Source organism: Drosophila obscura, unplaced genomic scaffold (genome assembly GCF_018151105.1).
Source record: "Drosophila obscura isolate BZ-5 IFL unplaced genomic scaffold, ASM1815110v1 contig_139, whole genome shotgun sequence".
NCBI classification, from domain to species: domain Eukaryota; kingdom Metazoa; phylum Arthropoda; class Insecta; order Diptera; family Drosophilidae; genus Drosophila; species Drosophila obscura.
In genome coordinates this window covers 114,392-132,356 of record NW_024542723.1, presented here as the reverse complement: position 1 = coordinate 132,356, position 17,965 = coordinate 114,392, and the positions used below count along the sequence as shown (strand labels likewise).

Below are 17,965 nucleotides of genomic sequence, written 5' to 3'. Positions count from 1 at the left end.
GGTAACTTTATTGACATATAATTTCATTAACTTTCATCCTAAAATCTATGAAAATTAGCAAAAGTTCACGTTTTTGGTATTTTCTGGTATTTTTATAGACATGTTTTCTTTTACTATTATCTCCTAGGAAGAAGATGATTCTTAATAAAAGTTTATCCTTAAAGTCTTTCTAACATATTATTCTACCTAAAACCATTATCAGAGCTTCTCTCCAACCTCGGCTAACAGTATATTTTTAGGCTTTTATAATCGCGGAATTTGGTAACGTCACGCCAGTAGCATTCGCCAGATGCCTCCGCGGATTTTTAACAAAAAAGAGGAAAAGTTTTTACATTTAATAAGATTGAAAATTAACTCTCAATACTTCATTTATTAGCACAAAAAATGTTAAACAGATAGCCCTATCCAATTCGCAGAGTTTTGCCATTTTGTACGCAAACCTCGAAAACCACTTCTGTTTTATGTAACGCACTTTTAGGTCATACTTTGGCTTATATCTTTAAAACCGTACGCTCGATTATTTCCACTCTTCTGGTGAATGTAGGTCTAACCAATTTATATTCAACGAGGATAATCTTTTTTCCAAATTTCAGCTTTTTTACTATTTTTTTCAACATTTTGTCGTACGTTACGTTACGTAACGCCAGATAGGAACTGCCCATATACAATGTATATTCTACATCTAACATGTAGATTGTACATGTACCATTTATATTCGACATCTCCTCCGCTAGGGGATGCTCGCGCACTGATCGCGGCAGAGTGTGCGAGCAAGAAGGAAAATGAGCAGCGTGGTCGTCGGCAGGAGGGGGCAGGGGAAGCAACTGAAAATGAATTTCTTCATTCTGGCTATAATTATGATCCGATCTTATTCAGATTCGGCAGTCTGGTAGATATGGATTCTCTACGATAATGCGTTTTTAGTTTTAGCGTATCTTTAAAATTGTGGCTGCCACAGATTTTCGTCCTTTGTGTTGGCGGAAGGGGGCGGGGCGAAATACACTTGTGGCAGTGTGATATCACATGAGTCTGGAAACCAAATTTTGTTGCCCTAGCTCTTATAGTCTCTGAGATCTAGACGCTCATCGAGACAGACAGACAGACAGGCAGACGGACAGACAGACATGGCTATATCGTCTCGGCATTTGATGCTGACCAAGAATATATATACTTTATGGGGTCGGAAACGTTTCCTTCTCTGCGTTACACACATCCACTTTTACCACAAATCTAATATACCCCTTAACTCTGTTTTGAGTACGGGTATAAAAATGGAAGCACTACCTCTAAAAAAAAAAAAAAAAAAATAACAGATTTAAAAAAATTAAAAAAAAAAACTACACCATAAAAAAAAAACCATAATTCGTTAAAAATTAGGCCACAGCCTAATTCTAGTGTTGACTAGTGTAAAGAGTGTGAATAGTAGGGGGCCTAGATGGCTGCCCTGTGGTACTCCAGAAGTAACCTTAACAGGTGAAGAGAAGGAGTTTTTGAAGAGGACTCTTTGAGACCTAGAACGAAGGTAGCTAGAAATCCATCTCAAAAGATTAGGCGGAAACCCTAACAGGTCAAGTTTTTGTGCTAGAAGAGAAATCGAAAGTAACTCCGAAGCACGCCGGACAAAGGGCCATAAAATGGCTCAAACAGATTTACGAGGGAATTTTCTCTCACGTACAAATACCAGACACATGGCTTCAGACCAAAGTCGTTTTTATACCCAATGAAGGTAAGCCCTTGCACACTGCCCCCAAAGATTTCAGATCAATAAGTCTTTCGTCCTTTCTTTTAAAGGGCTGCATCTCAGGGCGAGTATTCCGCCCAATCTGATTTCTGATTCTCAGCACGGCTATCGGAAAGGAAGATCCACCGAGACGGCCCTACACGCGATGACATCGATCATTGAAACGTCCCTTAACTTTAAGGAATACACACTGGTGGCCTTTCTTGACATAGAAGGCGCTTTTAACAACATCATCCCGACCGCCATCAAGGGTGCACTGACGGACCTTGGGACTGATTCCCGGACGGTAAGTCTCATCGATCGGATACTTCAATGCAGGACCGTTGAAGCCTCAATGGGGACGGAAACTTCCACCAGGTTTTTCAGCAGAGGTATGCCGCAGGGCGGAGTCCTCTAGCAGTAAATGAACTGCTGCGAGAGATAGAGGGGGTGGATGTCACGTGGTGGCGTACGCTGATGATGTTGCCATAGCATTCTCTGGGAAATTTCCACAGACGCTATGCGAGTGCATGATAAGCACTCTCATGAAACTGTCCCAATGGGCAGACAAATGCGGTCTAGGTGTTGATCCGTCTATAACGGAACTAGTACTCTTCACCAGGAAGTACAAGATTCCGACACTGACTCCCCCAAAACTCTGTGGGGAAGCGCTAGTTTTTAGCAATAATGCCAAGTATCTTTTTCTGATCCTCGATAGGAAGCTCGATTGGAAACTGAGCATAGAGGATAGGGTAAAGAAGGCCACTGTGGCCCTCTATACCTGCAGAAAAACCATCGGACTCAAATGGGGAATGACCCCGTATATAGTCCGGTGGCTATATACCGCCATCATACGACCAATCTTAATGTACGGAGTGGTTGTGTGGTGACCACCCATGGACAAGAAAACTTGTCTTAGCAAACTCAACCGTGTCCAACGCACGGCAGAGCTATGCATAACGGGCGGACTACGCACAATCCCAAGCGAAGCCCTCGATACCATGTTGTACCTTCTCCCTGTACAACTCATGGGGAAAAAGGTGGCATCTTTTTCCGCTGTCAGAATGAGAGAATCCAAACTCTGGAAAGCATCCACGTTTGGACACTCGGGAATCTTGATGAGACTCCCGCAACTATCGGAGGGGACAGATTACTGTATACCGAGGGATCACCTCTCGACGCCCTTCCAGGTATCAATCCCACTCAGGGAGGAATGGGAGAGGGGCGAACCTGGACCCGCAAATACGATCCACATATACACTGATGGCTCAAAGTTAGACGGCCGTGTGGGTGGTGGCGTCTACAATAACGAGCTCAACATTAGTCATTGTTTCAGACTCCCGGATCACTGTAGTGTGTTCCAAGCGGAGGTTGAAGCAATAAACGAGGCTATTTCTATCGTCTCCAAACTTTCTTTAGACAGACACTCAGTGTGTGTCTTCTCAGACAGCCAAGCAGCTCTCAGAGCACTTGGCTCGCACCACACCAGATTCACGAAATTATCTAGCGAACACTCAAAAATACAATAGCTGTTTTCAAATAACATCAACTCGGCTACAATCCAAGTTAAAAGGGGTTTCTCTAATAACAATGACGAATTTCTTTTTTTTTTTTCAAAATTGCTTCCAAATCTTTCTGATTCAAGGTCAAATTTACCATCGAGCGTGCGCTTATATCACCAAAAGAATATCATAAGTTCCTTCAGATCTTTTTCATTCGTAATTGAACTATATAGGCGCTGTGCAATTTGTACTGCTACTAAATGTGAAATGATAGAACAATTGGCAAATCTTTTGCATGACAATAATGAATTGGTGCGTAATTGTTCTCAAGCATCGAAATTGTGGACAATTGCAGCGCGTGTACGAGATTCATCGTCTATCAATATAAATATAGTCAGTCCAACGACTGTTTGTTTATAAGTCACCACTTCTTTTCCATTCTACAACTAAGTCGAATTTATATTTCAGGAGAAATATTTCTATTTTTTCACTTTTGAGGATTGGTTAAGGAATTTTAACTCCACCGTTTATCCATAGATTTTAACGAGCAATACCTTAAACGACGCCTAATTAATGCGTCTATCTAAAACTTAAAATGAATGCCAAGAAATGTTTTTCTTTCGACTTTTCCCGAGTGTTTAAAGTCAACATTTTTCGAAAAATACCGCAAAAATAATATGAAGTTTAAATTTGAAAGCTTAATATCTTCCAGGCGTTAAGCTGCAGATACAAAGTGTCTGGGTATGATTTATAGTTGCATTAGGCACCTTTTGAAACTGCAAAGTTCTATGCAACCAGATGTAAGATACTTAAGTTATGCATTATGCATTAATTTCAGGTAAAGTTATTTTTGAGTTGTTTTGGTCAAACGGCTCCAAATTGACCGTTTATCCATAGATTTCTATGAGCAATACCTTAAACGACGCTTAATTAATGCGTCTATCTAAAACCAAAAATATTGGCCAAGAATAATTTTTTTTTTCGACTTTTCCCGAGTTTTTAAAATCAAAATTTCGAAAAATTATGAAATTTGAAAGCTTAATATCTTCCAGGCGTTAATATGCAGATACAAAAGGTCTGGGCGGGTTTTTAAGCTGTATTTGTCAGCTTTTCGGAACTGCAAAGTTCAATGCAAGCAGATATAAGCTACTTAAGCTATGTGAAAAAAAAGAAGCACTACCTATAAAAAAAAACAAAAAATTTTTTTTTTAATTCTTAAAAAAAAACTACACTATAAAAAAAAAACCATAATTCGTAAAAAAAAATGTAAACCCCGAAATCTATAAGAATCTAAATTTTGGGCCACAGCCTAATTCTAGTGTTGAGTAGTGTAATTCGGCAAGATTTTGACAATCATCTTTTGAGATATCGCCGGTTGTTTCAATACTGCTGCGTCGACATGTACGTAAAGGTCGAAACGGAGCGTCTCAGTTTCATTCGTTTCAGTCGAAGTTACGATCAAATGAGTACATCCACTTGCGTGATGTCAGCGCTACTTAAGGAAACGCCGCCAACATCGTTTGTAGGACCATTCTTCCAGCTACTTATGTTGGAAGCCCGCACCACATGCGTGAGTACGCTCCAGATGCGACGACGTACGTGTGGAATTACGGGCGTTCGGATTTATTCATCACGTTCACTTGCAATTCGAAATGGCTCGAAATTACGAATATGTTGCTGACAGGACAAACATACAGCGATCGACATGATATTACTGCACGAGTATTCAAAGAAAAGATCAGAGTCCTCATGAGGCCCGATATAAAGTGGCCGCAGATGAAGGCGTCGACGGAAGGATTTGCCAATAAGGTGGAGGAGAGACTCGCCACCAAAAGTCAACGCTCGACCGAGAGTGCCATTAAGGACACTCCGGTGAGCAAGCGGCAACGTGGGCGCAAAGTGGCAGGCCCAAAGAAACCCCAGCTCAAAGCGAAGGTCAGTCAGGTGACCAAACGATATTTAATCGTGGCACTCATTGACCGGAGCGACGAGAACGGCAAAATGACGGCGGCGCGGTGGAAGACGGTGCACGCGCGGTTCGTGGATGCGCTGTTCGCTCGAATGGAGGAGGACCCAACGGCCCCCATGCCCACGTTCGATGGTGCTGGGTGGCTGAACGGGGTTTAAATACTCAAGCGTATTGACGACCCCACACTCAAGTGGCTGACGCAAACGGTCTGCCAATTGGAAGCGCTGTGGGAGGGGGCCAAACTGGAGGTGGTGGACAGGGAGCTAATCCCGTCCATACCAAAGGCAGAGGTACTCTTCCCCATCGCAATCCAAAGGGACCGTGCGCTTAAGCTGCTACAGCGGCAGAACGCTGATGTGCCAACGGCGAACTGGAGGATACTGCACATTGGGAGCCCACTACCCAACGAAGGGAGCCAGAGTCCTCAAATTTTAACGTCTTCTATCCACCATCTGTAAGCAGGAACAGAACCGCCGTACTCGTACGAAAGGGAATCCATGCTTACCTTATATTCTTGTTCTTACACGATTGCAAAAAAGTGAAATTCATTTTTTGGTCAATTATGCGCCCACTACCCAACGAAGGGAGCCAAGCCAAATTTAACGTCTCTACCACCACAAGGAACAAACCGCCGACCGTACGAAAGGGAATCCAGCTTACCTTATATGTTTTACCGATGAAAAAGTGAAATCATTTTGGTCAATTATGCGGTAAAGTGTTTTTGTTTGTATCACTACGCAGGTAAACAATTTTTTGTAATATTTTAAATCTGCTGTTTTAAAATTTTTTTTTTTCAGATGTAGTTCTCTTTTTTTAGCCCAACTTACGTTTCTTACGTCTGGTTGTATTTGACCAATTCTGAAAAGCTGATAAATGCAGCTAAAAAGTGAGCTAGAACCTTTTGTAGCTTCGGCTTACCGACTGGGAAAAATTCAACTTTCAAATTCAAAATTCGCGAAATTTTGAATCTAAAAACTTTGAAAAAGGTGCAAAAAAAAAATGTTTTCTTCGACGTTTTTACCGAATGGTTTTAGTGCTTTACAAATTCTGATCCGCTCATTGAAAGACGACTTAAGTTTAAAAAGAGTTGGACAAAATATTTTTACAAATAAGCTTTAAAAGCCACTAAACAATCTAAGAATACTGGGCTATTTTGATAAACAAGAGCCAGCAGAAAAAAACATGTCGTTTACAAAACGAGAAGGAACGTGTGAGTCGCTTCTGGGGCCGCGACTCTACTTATACCCGTACTCAGTCAGTATATACATTTTTGAGCTTATGATTTTTTAGAATTTTAGAAAAAAAAAATTTTTTTTATATTTTAAATTTTTTTGCTACATCTGCTATCTACATCTACATATACAATGTATATTCTACATCTCCTCCGCTAGGGGTTGCTCGCACACTGAACGCGGCAGTGTGTGAGCGAGAAAGAGAATGAGCAGAGTGTCTCTGGCTGGTGAGGCGGGGGAAGCAACTGAAAATTAAATTTCTTCATTCTGGCTACATTTATGATCCGATCTGATTGAGATTCGGCAATCTGGTAGATATGGTCATTCTCTACGATACTGCGTTTTAAGTTTTATCGTATCTTTAAACACAGATGGCTGCCACAGATTTTCGTCCTTTGTGGGGGCGGAAGGGGGCGGGGCGAAATTTTGAAATACACTTGTAGCAGTGTGATATCACATGAGTCTGAAAACCAAATTTGGTTCCTCTAGCTTTTATAGTCTCTGAGATCCAGGCGTCAAACAAGACGGACAGACAGACATGACTCTATCGACTCGGCTATTGATGCTGATCAAGAATATATGTACTTTATGGGGTCGGAAACGTATCCTTCTCTCTACTTAACTCTTTTTTGAGTACGGGTATAAAAACACGAAGGAACGTTGGAGTCGCTTCTGGGGACGCGACTCTACTTATAGCTGTAGTCAATCAATTTTAAGTTTATAATTTTTTAGAATTTAAACAAAAAATTTACATCACACATTATTTTTCTATATCTGTTATCTACATATACATCTACAATGTATATTCTACATCTCCTCCGCTAGAGGGCGCTCGCTTACATAACGAGGCAGAGTGTGCGAGCGAGAAAGAGAATTAGTAGTGGGTCTCTTGCAGGAGGGGGCGGGGGACGTTATCGTATCGTCAAAATTGTCGCTGCCACAGATTTTCGTCCTTTTGTGAGGGCGGGGCGAAATTCTGAAGAACACTTGTAGCACAAAATTTGGTTGCTTTAGCTCTTAGTCTCTGAGATCTAGGCGACAAACAAGACGGACAGACAGACATGGCTATATCGACTCGGCTATTGATGCTGATCAAGAATAGATATATATTTTATGGGGTCGGAAACGTTTCCTTCTCTGCGTGTGTAACGCACTTCACTTTTGCCACAAATCTAATATACCACTTAATTCTTTTTGAGTAAGGGTATAACAAGCGTGAAAAGAGAGTCAATAGATGCAATTACAGCCAAAATAATGAATATCGCCAGATGAGCAAGACGGCAAACCAGTATACGAAAAAAACTGAGCAATTAAAAAAATCTTTGGAATGCGCTTTCATTGCAGACGTATGAACAGGCGGAAAGATATAGTTCCCAGCAGGCAGTCAAGGCCATGACTCAAAACTGCACCATTAATAAGGTCAAACTTATCATGCAGGCTGGCATTTTCTCGAAAATGAGCGCGGCGGTATCGAAACAGAGGACGTTTCTAGGGTACCCGAGGTACCCGAATGTATCGTCGTCACAGACTTCCTTTCCCTCCGGCGGCATGACGGATGCCGTGCGCTTGAAGTGCCGCGCAATGCTTACCACCGAGCTGAAGATCGGTGAGGTGCCCGAAGGTTGTGCCGAGCCTGAGGAAATGGTCGCCGAGCTAGAGGATGCCATTTACTCGGAGTTCAAGAATACCGAAATGAAGTACAAGACCCGAAGAAACCGGGTCTGGATTGAAATTTCATGTGCGGCTCCGTCTCTGCCAAGCAGCTGGCCAAAATGACTCCCGAAGAGATGGCCAGCGACGATATGAAGAAGCTGCACGAGAAGTTCGTCAAGGAGGCCATCAACGATGCCCAGCTGGATAACGTACAGGGCACCAAGACAGATCTCCTTAAATGCGGCAAATGCAAGAAGCGCAACCGCACCTGCAACCAGCTGCAGACACGTTCTGCCGACGAGCCCATGGCCACTTTTGCCATGTGCAATGAGTGCGGCAATTTCTGGAAGTTCTGATAAGTCCATCCCCCTGTAACAACCAACCCCTAGTCTAAATTAACACGAATCCGATTCGATTTAGAAGAATATGATTTTGTGGTGGAGTATATAGCAGGAAAAGAAAACTATATAGCGAAAGCGCTGTCCCGCAAAAAATATCAGGGCTGCCAAGGCAGCCAAAATACTCAAAGTAACCACAAGGTCGGAAGCAGAAAAAGTAAAAATAAACGAGAAGAAACGTAAGTCGCTTCTTTGGACGCGACTCTTCTTTTATACCCGTACTCAGTCAGTATATAAATTTGTGAGCATATTTGTTTTATGTAGAATTTTAAAATATTATAAATTTTACATTTCTTGCTACATCTGTCATCTACATCTAACATGTTTATTCTACATCTGAAATGAAGATTATACATCAACAATGTAGATTTTACATATTCTCTGCGAAGGGTCGCGCACTAGGGCGAAATATTGAAATACACTTGTAACAGTGTGATATCACATGAGTCTGGAAACAAAATTTGGTTGCTCTAGCCCTTAGTCTCTGAAATCTAGGCGCTCATCAAGACGGACAGTCGGACAGACGGACATGGCTATATCGACTCGGCTATTGATGCTGATCAAGAATATATATACTTTATGGGGTCGGAAACGAATCTTTCTCTGCGTTAAACACATCCACTTTTAACACACATCTAATATACCCTTTAACTGTTCGAGTACGGGTATTAAAAAATACCACACAACAATTCTCATTTGTGCTTAATAGCTTAATATTTTCCAGACGGTAAGCTGAAATCACAGTGTTTATATCAAATTTTTAACTGAGTCTATTAGCTTTTCAGAATGGCAAAGTTCATTACAACCTGATTTGAGATACTTAATTTATGTGAAAATAGGATTAAATAAAATAAGCATTATAAAAACTAATAAAAAAAAATTCTGCTGTAGAAAAAAAAATATATTCATCAAACAATTTCAAAGGCCCAAATCTATTAAAAAAAAAAATGGGAATCTTCCTTGAGAAAAATTAATATGTATTTTACGACGAAAATGGGTATAAGTATAAAGGGACGTGCGCTCGATTTCAATGATATTATTCGACGTCTTTTCCACTTCGTTATAATATGTTCTTAAGACTACATTTTTTAGTGCGGCTAAGCTATGCGAATTTTCCAAGCGCGAGAGAGCGCTCCCTCTTTGTTTAGGACTCCATTCAGTATATACATTTGGGCGGGTCAATTTGTATGGGACACGTTTAGTCTACATTTTAGATGTATAATATACATTGTAGATGTAGATAAAAAACACATAACACATGCGTTAAACACATCAACTTTTACCACAAATCTAATTTACCCCTTAACTCTTTTTTGAGTACGGGTATAAAAAAAACCCGCTCTAATATACATTTAAGCTAGCTCAGCATTAATAGCCGAGTCGATATAGACGTGTCTGTCCCGATAAGTGCCTAGATCAAAAAGACTATGTTTGGTTACGCAGCCAAATAGTAGACCTCAATACTTCATGCAGAAGTAAAGTAAATATATATTATTGTTCGTCATTTATACTGCCCACTGTTTAACTTTTTCATCTACATACATATGTACGTACCTTATGCAGCCGTTCTCTTACGCCTCCTCATCTCGCGCATTTTTTTCTTTCCTTTGCTTTGCCATCGCGCTCTCTATCTATCGCTCGTACTCGGCTCAGCAGCAGCCCGAGCTTCTATCGCTTCTTTCGTTCTCTATCTCGCTTGTATTACGGCACGGTCAATTCCATCCGCCTGCCCTCTTTTAGTCTTCAATTGATCGTCATCACTATCGCACTCACGTTCTACCGTCTGGACCTAGCAACCACTTCTTGCACATCGTCTTGGAATCGAGCTGTTCAATCCGATACTGTCTTGTACCGACCCCAGCGTCTACTATCTGACGCCGTCTTGAACCCAGCTAACTCTCCAACCGACTCGTCATCAACCTAACTCGAACCTTTCGTTATCCCTTCGACTCTGTATCGCCTTATATACTGTTTACAACAATAAACCTTATTTAATCTGAACAACCATCATCTCGTTAATAAACATATCGCAAAACAACGCTACTGAAAAAGCTCAGGAGCGCAACAGACTATAAGAGCTAGATAAACAAAATTGCGTGATATCACATTGAATCAAGTTTATTGGCTTTTAATGCAGTTAAAGAATAAACACAATTATAGGTTGCAGATGCTCCTTTTTCTAATTTACAAAAATTTGGTCGAAATCACTAAAGGGTGAGCCAAGTTTTAGTATGGCAGGCACTTTGTTGATTGCTTTCAAAGAAAATAATAATTCTAATAAAGAATATAAATAAGTTCTAAAGGACCAAATTAAATAAAAATCTATATTATAAATCTGTGTGTAAGCGACTATCTCCGCAACGCGTGCACCAAATTGCATGCCGTTTTTTTTAAATGATAGCACTACTCGACAAAATTGAAATTTTTATTTAGGCTGAGAACCAAAATGACTTTTTCTGATAGATTTCGTGGTTTAAATTTTTTTAACGAATTATGGTATATTTTTTATGGTGGTTTTTTTTTTATGGTGATATTTTTTTTTTTAGAATTTTTTAAAATCTGGTATTTTTTAATGTTTTTTTTCAGTGGTAGTGCTTATATTTTTCACATAACTTAAGTATCTTAAATCTGGTTGCATAGAACTTTGCAGTTCTGAAAAGCTGACAAATGCAGCTATAAATCCGACCCAGACCCTTTCTATCTGCAGCTTAACGCCTGAAAGATATTAAGCTTTCAAATTCAAATTTCATAATTTTTTGCGGTGTTTTTTTTCCAGAAATTTTGATTTTAAAAACTCGGTAAAAGTCGAAAAAAAAATTATTCTTGGCATTACTTTTTTAGTTTTAGATAGAGGCATTAATTAGGCTTCGTTTAAGGCAAATAGGTTCCAAACAAAATTTTTAATTATTTAAAATAAAATCTCAAGTTTGGTCTAAAAATGTGTATTTTAACGCCTATTTCATTTGATTTTGTGTCATTCTGCAGAACAGAACATTTTAAAAAATATCTATCATAAAGTAGATTTTGTTTTTTGGAACTTTTTGTGTAAAAAATTGTTTTCTGAAAAAATTGTAATTTGTGTAAGTATATTTGTTGCTTTTGAAAATGTGTGCGTTTTAAACCAACCAGTGTGGTTTTTAAAGTTAAATGTCGTTACAAGTTGTGGCTTGAGCCCTGAAAGTAGTCAAGACATTATACATCGCAATGAAAACAATCGTCTACGCACAGCAAGGTCCCGTTCAAATCAACGGAACAATGATGCAACAACAACTGCAAATTAACGTCGTGATATAAAAAAGCTACAAGATGTTGCGCTCGCGTACAATAGTGTCACCGATTACGCTTCTCATAGGCAAATTATAATTGCTCCAATGAACAACCGTTGTCGCCATTGTTAGGCATTAAAATTTAAAGGTGTGTGAGGTCGTATTTCAGGCTGAGGTATGCATCAGTTTGTCCAGGGTCCGCTACAAGAAAATTTGTAGTTTTCAGGTGACTTCAGGTGTCGGGCTGGCTTGAAAATAATGCCGTAGACAGCGAGAAATGATGATACGACGTGTTTGGTTGCTGGTTCTCTTGGTTTTTATTCAGTATTATTTTTTTTCATTCACTTAAATTCTTTTAGGTTGCTACTTTGACTCGTAGTTGAATTGTGTCCTGGTGGACTGCGTAGTGCAGTGCCTTGGGTGTGTGACTGAGGGACTGCCTTGTGCAGTGTCTTGTGTTTGGGCTGATGGACTGCCTGTGTCTTGTGTTCGGGCTGGTGGACTGCCTGCTCTTTCGGCCGATCTTGGCCCTTTTATGCAGCTGGCGATCGCACCTGAGTCCCGGAAATAATTGCTTATTGCTAACTTATGATTATTGGTGACAATAATTGTCGGGTGAGGTACCTAGGTCGAAGCTTAGTGCTTCGTTGACAATTTCTAGTAGGTCGGGGTGGTTTTGCTGATGCTGCGTCCCGGAAGGTGCAGTTGGAAATTGGGTATTTGGTTTCAAAATGAGTTTTCGCTAACTCTGATCGCGGAAGATCGCCAGGAGGTGAGTGACCGAGCATTTTGTGCTATCTTTGCTGATTGCGAAATAATGCAGAATGGGTATTTGGTTTCAAAAATGAGTTTTTGCTAACTCTGCATCGCGGAAGTTGAGATAATTTTATGCTGGCTTGACTTATTGTGAAATAACGCAAATGATATTTCTTATGTAGGCCGTCGATTGCGAAATGTCCCAAGAGGTGGGGTGTTTTAAATTGTTGTGTGGACAAGAATGTGTAGAGTTGTTGATCGAGAGTTTCCCGGAGGTGCTGACACACCGGCATTTGTGGAGAACCGTGGCTGGAGCCATGGTTCGTTAGCTCTGTATATATCAGTTAGATTATTGTCTCCCGCCAGCGTGGATGCACTGACCCTCCGCCGTTTGTGACGAGCCATGGCTAGAGCCATGCTGTGCGAGTGGTAAAGTGAAATTGCCTGAATTGGGCAGCCCACCACAACCATTGGGAACATTAATTAATGGATTGACACCTGAGTCTAATCATTTATTGAACAATATACGAAAGTATAATTCGAGTTTTCAAAAGACATCTTTTGGCGCCACAAATATCATAAAAGACAACTTCATGCCAACGTTAAAAGTAAGAAAGAAATAGTTTTTTGTTTATGCAAACTGAATTTTTGTTCTCATTCTATCGTATATTTTAATTTACATCGAAGCATTGATCGCTATTGAAGACCTTTGCTTGATGATGGCAAGCAAAGCTTTAGCGCAATTAGGTATGACAGCGCCTAATCGGGAAATACACGACCTTTTCAACAAAGAACTGAAGCGTGAACAACAGTATGATCATGCTTAATGCGTTTGTTCAAAACAATGAGCCACAGTTAAATATCAATCAATGAACGGTTTACGACCAAATATTGCGAGCTATCGAAGAACAACATGGTGGACTGTTCTTTTTAGATGCAACTGGAGGTACCGGAAAAACGTTTGTCATTTCGATTATTTTGGCTTCCATTCGACCACAAGGTAGAATCGCATTGGCTTTGGCTTCGTCTGGCATCGCTACCACATTATTGGATGGTGGTCGCATGGCGCACACTTCCCTTCAGTTGCCCTTGAATATGCAGGCTGACGATAATCCTACATGCAACAGTTCGAAAAAGTCGGCAATTGCGAGAGTGCTGCAGCAATGCTCTCTTATTGTATGGGATGAGTGTACTATGGCCAACAAGAAGTCACTGGAAACACTTAATCGTACTGTAGTGTATTCATGCAGTGTGTTTAAGAACCACCCTAAAGACGGATTGCAATATGATGCGGTCCCAGCGGCGGTCGCTGTCGTGGCCCAAAAGTGATGCGTCTGCATCCAGCTAGAGAACCTTACTAACAGCTACCGCCGCCGTCCGAAATCCGACGCGTCATATTGCAGACCGGGGCGGTGAGTCACCTGCATGGAGGTAACGCCTCTTCCCAATTTTATATAAATATAAGTTTATTTTGTTTATAAACAATCATTCATAAACCAGAACGCAAGCCTTTCATATCAGTACGTTGAAAGATATTTGTGGAGATAATCGATTCTTTGGCGTGTTTGAAAACATATAATTTGTGGCGCTCTGTGAAAACATTTAGGATGACTACAAATGTACGTGTTCAATTGCAAAACTATGCTTCAGCAGATTTGTTTTCCAGACAACTGGTAATGGCACGTAACGCTTCCAAATAATTTGTGTCTTTTGTGTCGATGGAATACTTAATTCAAAGTGTTTTCCAAATATTGTACAAAATTATAGAAACCATGACTGGTTGAAAGAGCAATTTTGGCCGGAACAAATAAAGATGTTAATTAGATCAATGCATCTATTGGAATTCCGTCCCAGGAGGAATGGTTGCGTATAGGTCGATTGATACAATTATCAATCAAGATGATATTGTAAATTATCCAGTAGAATTTCTAAATTCATTGGACTTACCTAGATTGCCGCCATACTATTTACAAGTAAAAGTTGGAGTCACCATAATTATGCTGCGGAATCATAATACACCACAATGGTACAACACTTGCTGTGAAAAAGGTTATGACTAATTTACTTGAAGCCACTATTTTGACTGAGAAATTTCGTGGTGAACACGTTTTAATTCCGAGAATTCTTATGATTCCGACTGACATGCCATTTAATTTCATACGACTACAATTTCCGATTCGTTTTGCTTTTGCTATGAATTATTATTAATAAATCACAAGGACAGTCGTTGCGATTTTGTGGTTTAAATATGGAGCATCCGGTATTTTCATATGGTCAACTGTATGTAGCGTGCTCACGAGTAGGTACCGACGGCAAAGCAAAGAATATTGTTTATCACAAAGCATTGCAATAAATGAAATATGTTATTACATCTAAATTGTCATTGTTTAATTTCGATGAATTCCTAAACATTAAATTAGTAAGCAGCGAGGCGCACAGGTCTGCTAGTACTTTAATTTGCATATATATAAAATGTTCACAAATGTCAAATGTATTCAATGTTTACATGGAGTACTAAAACTTGGCCACCCTGTATGTTTCGTAATGTCGTCGTCGTAGTCAATGTTTAATGTTGAGATTATTTTGAATTGTTTGAAGTCTAGTGTAAGTAGGTTAGGGCAAGGCGGGAGCGCAATAAAAGCTCGCTCTTTCGCTCAAGGCGAATTCGCCCCGCTTTGCCACCGTAGGTTAGCTAGGCTTAGAACGAAATGTATGAAGTTTTAGAATATAATCGTTGAAATTGAATTCGATCGAGCGCACCTAAATTATTTCGTCCCCGCTTTTAATAAATCTTTACGCCACCCAAGTATTTCGGTTTTGTGTTATTAGAAAAACTATTCTAAATTTTCATGGCGCCCCCGGGTGGACGCAAAGAATAAATTAAAAAGGCAACAAATAAAAGTGACAGTGACACAGTGTAAAAAGAGTGTAACAAAAAAAAAAAAAAAAAACGTACACATACAGAAAGTTATAATAAATATAACTAGTTTATTCTATTATAGAATAAAAGTGTCGTTTGTGTATCCAAATCCTTGCCAAAACCATCGTGTCGGCCGCGCAATACCCTCACCGCCTGTTGCTGATCGCGGCTGCTACCCTTCCGTCATACCTGCTGCTTCACCGTTGCTGATACCCTGCCTATACTTGCTGTTTCACCGCCATACCTGCTGCTTCCCAAACAGACCCCGTAGCTGCAACCTAGAAGACCTATGGCCCCTTGTGATTGCACGGACTGCAAGAGGAAAGTGGCAGCTGGACTTAAAGATCCGAACGCAGAGCCTGAGGTATTTGTGCAAAAAATTGAAAGCTAGAGCCGAAGACATACATAAATACATATATAAATTGTCTTGTGCTGGAAAAATTGCACCTCGCTTTCAATTCTTGGCACAGCCGTATGATATAGTAGAGTTTGATTTGCATGCATTTAATTTATTAGTGCACATACATACATATATAACACCATATAACACATATGTACAAAAACCATACCATACTCTATTTGAACCGCTATTTGGACGCACAATTATATATATATCGTTTACCGCAATCACTGTCGCCCCCCCCTCTTTACCCTTTCGTTGTTTGAAATTCGCCAAAAAGTTGGTTCGTTAACCCAAGCCGCGGTGTATAACACTTACTTCCATACATACATACATACATACAAGCAGCTGCACCGGTGCATTCTTTTCGTCTCTCGCTTTCGCTTATCCACCGTTGCTTGCTGTGTATTTGGTGGGAGAATTTCGTTGCCGCGCTTGATCAAAAGTGACGCGCTACCCTGTTTTTCGAGGGTATATTGTTTTTCTTGTCACTTCGCAAGTGACGCGCTACCCTGCATTCTTAGGGTATATTGTTTTGGCTCTCAGTTGGAAAGTGACGCGCTACCCTACATTCTTAGGGTATATTTCTTTCGGCTCTCACTTGGAAAATTACGCGCTACCCTACAGTGTGAGGTTATATCGTTTTGGCTGTCACTTGCAAACAACTATACACCTCGTGCCTCGACATTCAATTATTGTCGTTCTCGATTTTCGTTCTTGTTTGAACATTTATTATTTCTTTATCTACAAAAATATTGGTTTTCGTCGCGTAGATTATAAATAGTAAAATGGCACAAGAAAATAAGTCTGTTCTCGATGACTTAAAAAGTAAGCTCAGAAACCGAGTCAAAAGCATTCGCCGCTTAGAGGATCGCTTAGAGGGTGGGTCGATTCCATTGCAATTGACAGAGCTACAATGCAGACTCGATGTTCTGAATTCTGCTATTAACAAGGCCAACCTATTGCAGGAGCAAATAGAAGAAATTGATAGCAAAGATGAATTTGGAGCCGAGCTGGAAGAAATGGCCATTGTAACCAAGGCAAAGATAATGTCGCTTATCGATGCCTTGAAGCTAACAAGCGATACGCCGCCCTCGGTATCAGCTTCTACAGCCCCAACTCGTGCTCGACTTCCGAAATTGGCACTACCAAAATTTAGTGGTAAATATTCGGAGTTTAAAAATTGTATTAGCCTTTTTGAGACTCTTGTTCATAATGATGAGAGTGCCTCTCTAATGAAGCATTAGGAACAATAAAGGCGTTCCAAGTCACCGAGGCCAATTATGCAAAGGCCATGGACAGCCTAAAGCGAGTATATGACAACGAATGTCTAATTCTCGAACCAAATCTCCGCACTGTTTAATCTGCCAAAAATCTCGCAACAGTCCGCATCGTCCCTAAGAAGCCTCATCGATACAGTGTCATCGATCTATGGTTCATTATTATCGATAGGAGACGATACGAAGATTTCGAATGCAATGCTCATTCATCTCGTTTTGAACAGAGTCGACCCAGTGACTAGACAGAAGTGGGAAGAACAGCTTGACTTCGAAAAGTTGCCGCTTTGGTCCGACTTTGAAAAAGTTTTAAATCGTCGATACCAGCATTTGTCTGCGGAAGAGTCGACAAAGCCAAGGCAAGAAAAAGTCATGCCAAAAAAGTCGCACAATCGCAGTTCATTTGCTTGTTCTTCCACTCCCCCCAACAGTAGAGCTCAGCGAACATGCAGCTATTGCAATTCGGGAGACCATGTAGTGGCCAACTGCACGCCATTTTCACGTCTCTCGGTTATGCAAAGGTTCGAGTTCACAAAGTCTGCGTCCTTATGTATAAATTGTCTGCAAAAGGGTCACACTGTTGTAAGATGCAAGGTCGCCAAATGTCGAGTTTGTGGCCGCTCACATCACACATTGTTGCATCGATACACAGTGACTGATAATAGTCTCGCGTTGCCGCCACCCCCAGAGAGTTCGTCTCCTCCTTTAAATCAGGACCACCCTTCCACCTCCCATGCTCTGCATGCGACTTCGTTGGACAGGGTGATTTTGGCTACGTCGATCGTAAGTGTCAGAACAAAAAATGGTGAACACATTTTGGCCAGAGCTCTCCTTGACTCTGGATCCCAAACAAACTTCATCACGGAAGACCT

At 40.6% G+C, this 17,965-nt stretch overlaps 1 protein-coding gene and 1 pseudogene across 7 annotated transcripts in view; one reads left to right on the top strand and one right to left on the bottom strand.

The window, feature by feature from the left end:
* Nucleotides 1-17,965, bottom strand: part of LOC111074796 (lysine-specific demethylase 6A) — a 165,999-nt gene that overhangs the window by 70,041 nt on the left and 77,993 nt on the right. The window contains exon 1 of one of the 7 annotated variants that reach the window (XM_041596055.1): nucleotides 14,444-14,921. The exons of the other annotated variants lie outside the window; for them this stretch is intronic. The gene's annotated coding sequence lies outside the window, so the exon portion shown is untranslated. Of the gene's footprint in view, nucleotides 1-14,443; nucleotides 14,922-17,965 lie in introns of those variants that run through there. 7 annotated transcript variants of the gene reach the window in all.
* LOC111074797 lies at nucleotides 4,622-8,432 on the top strand (annotated as a pseudogene).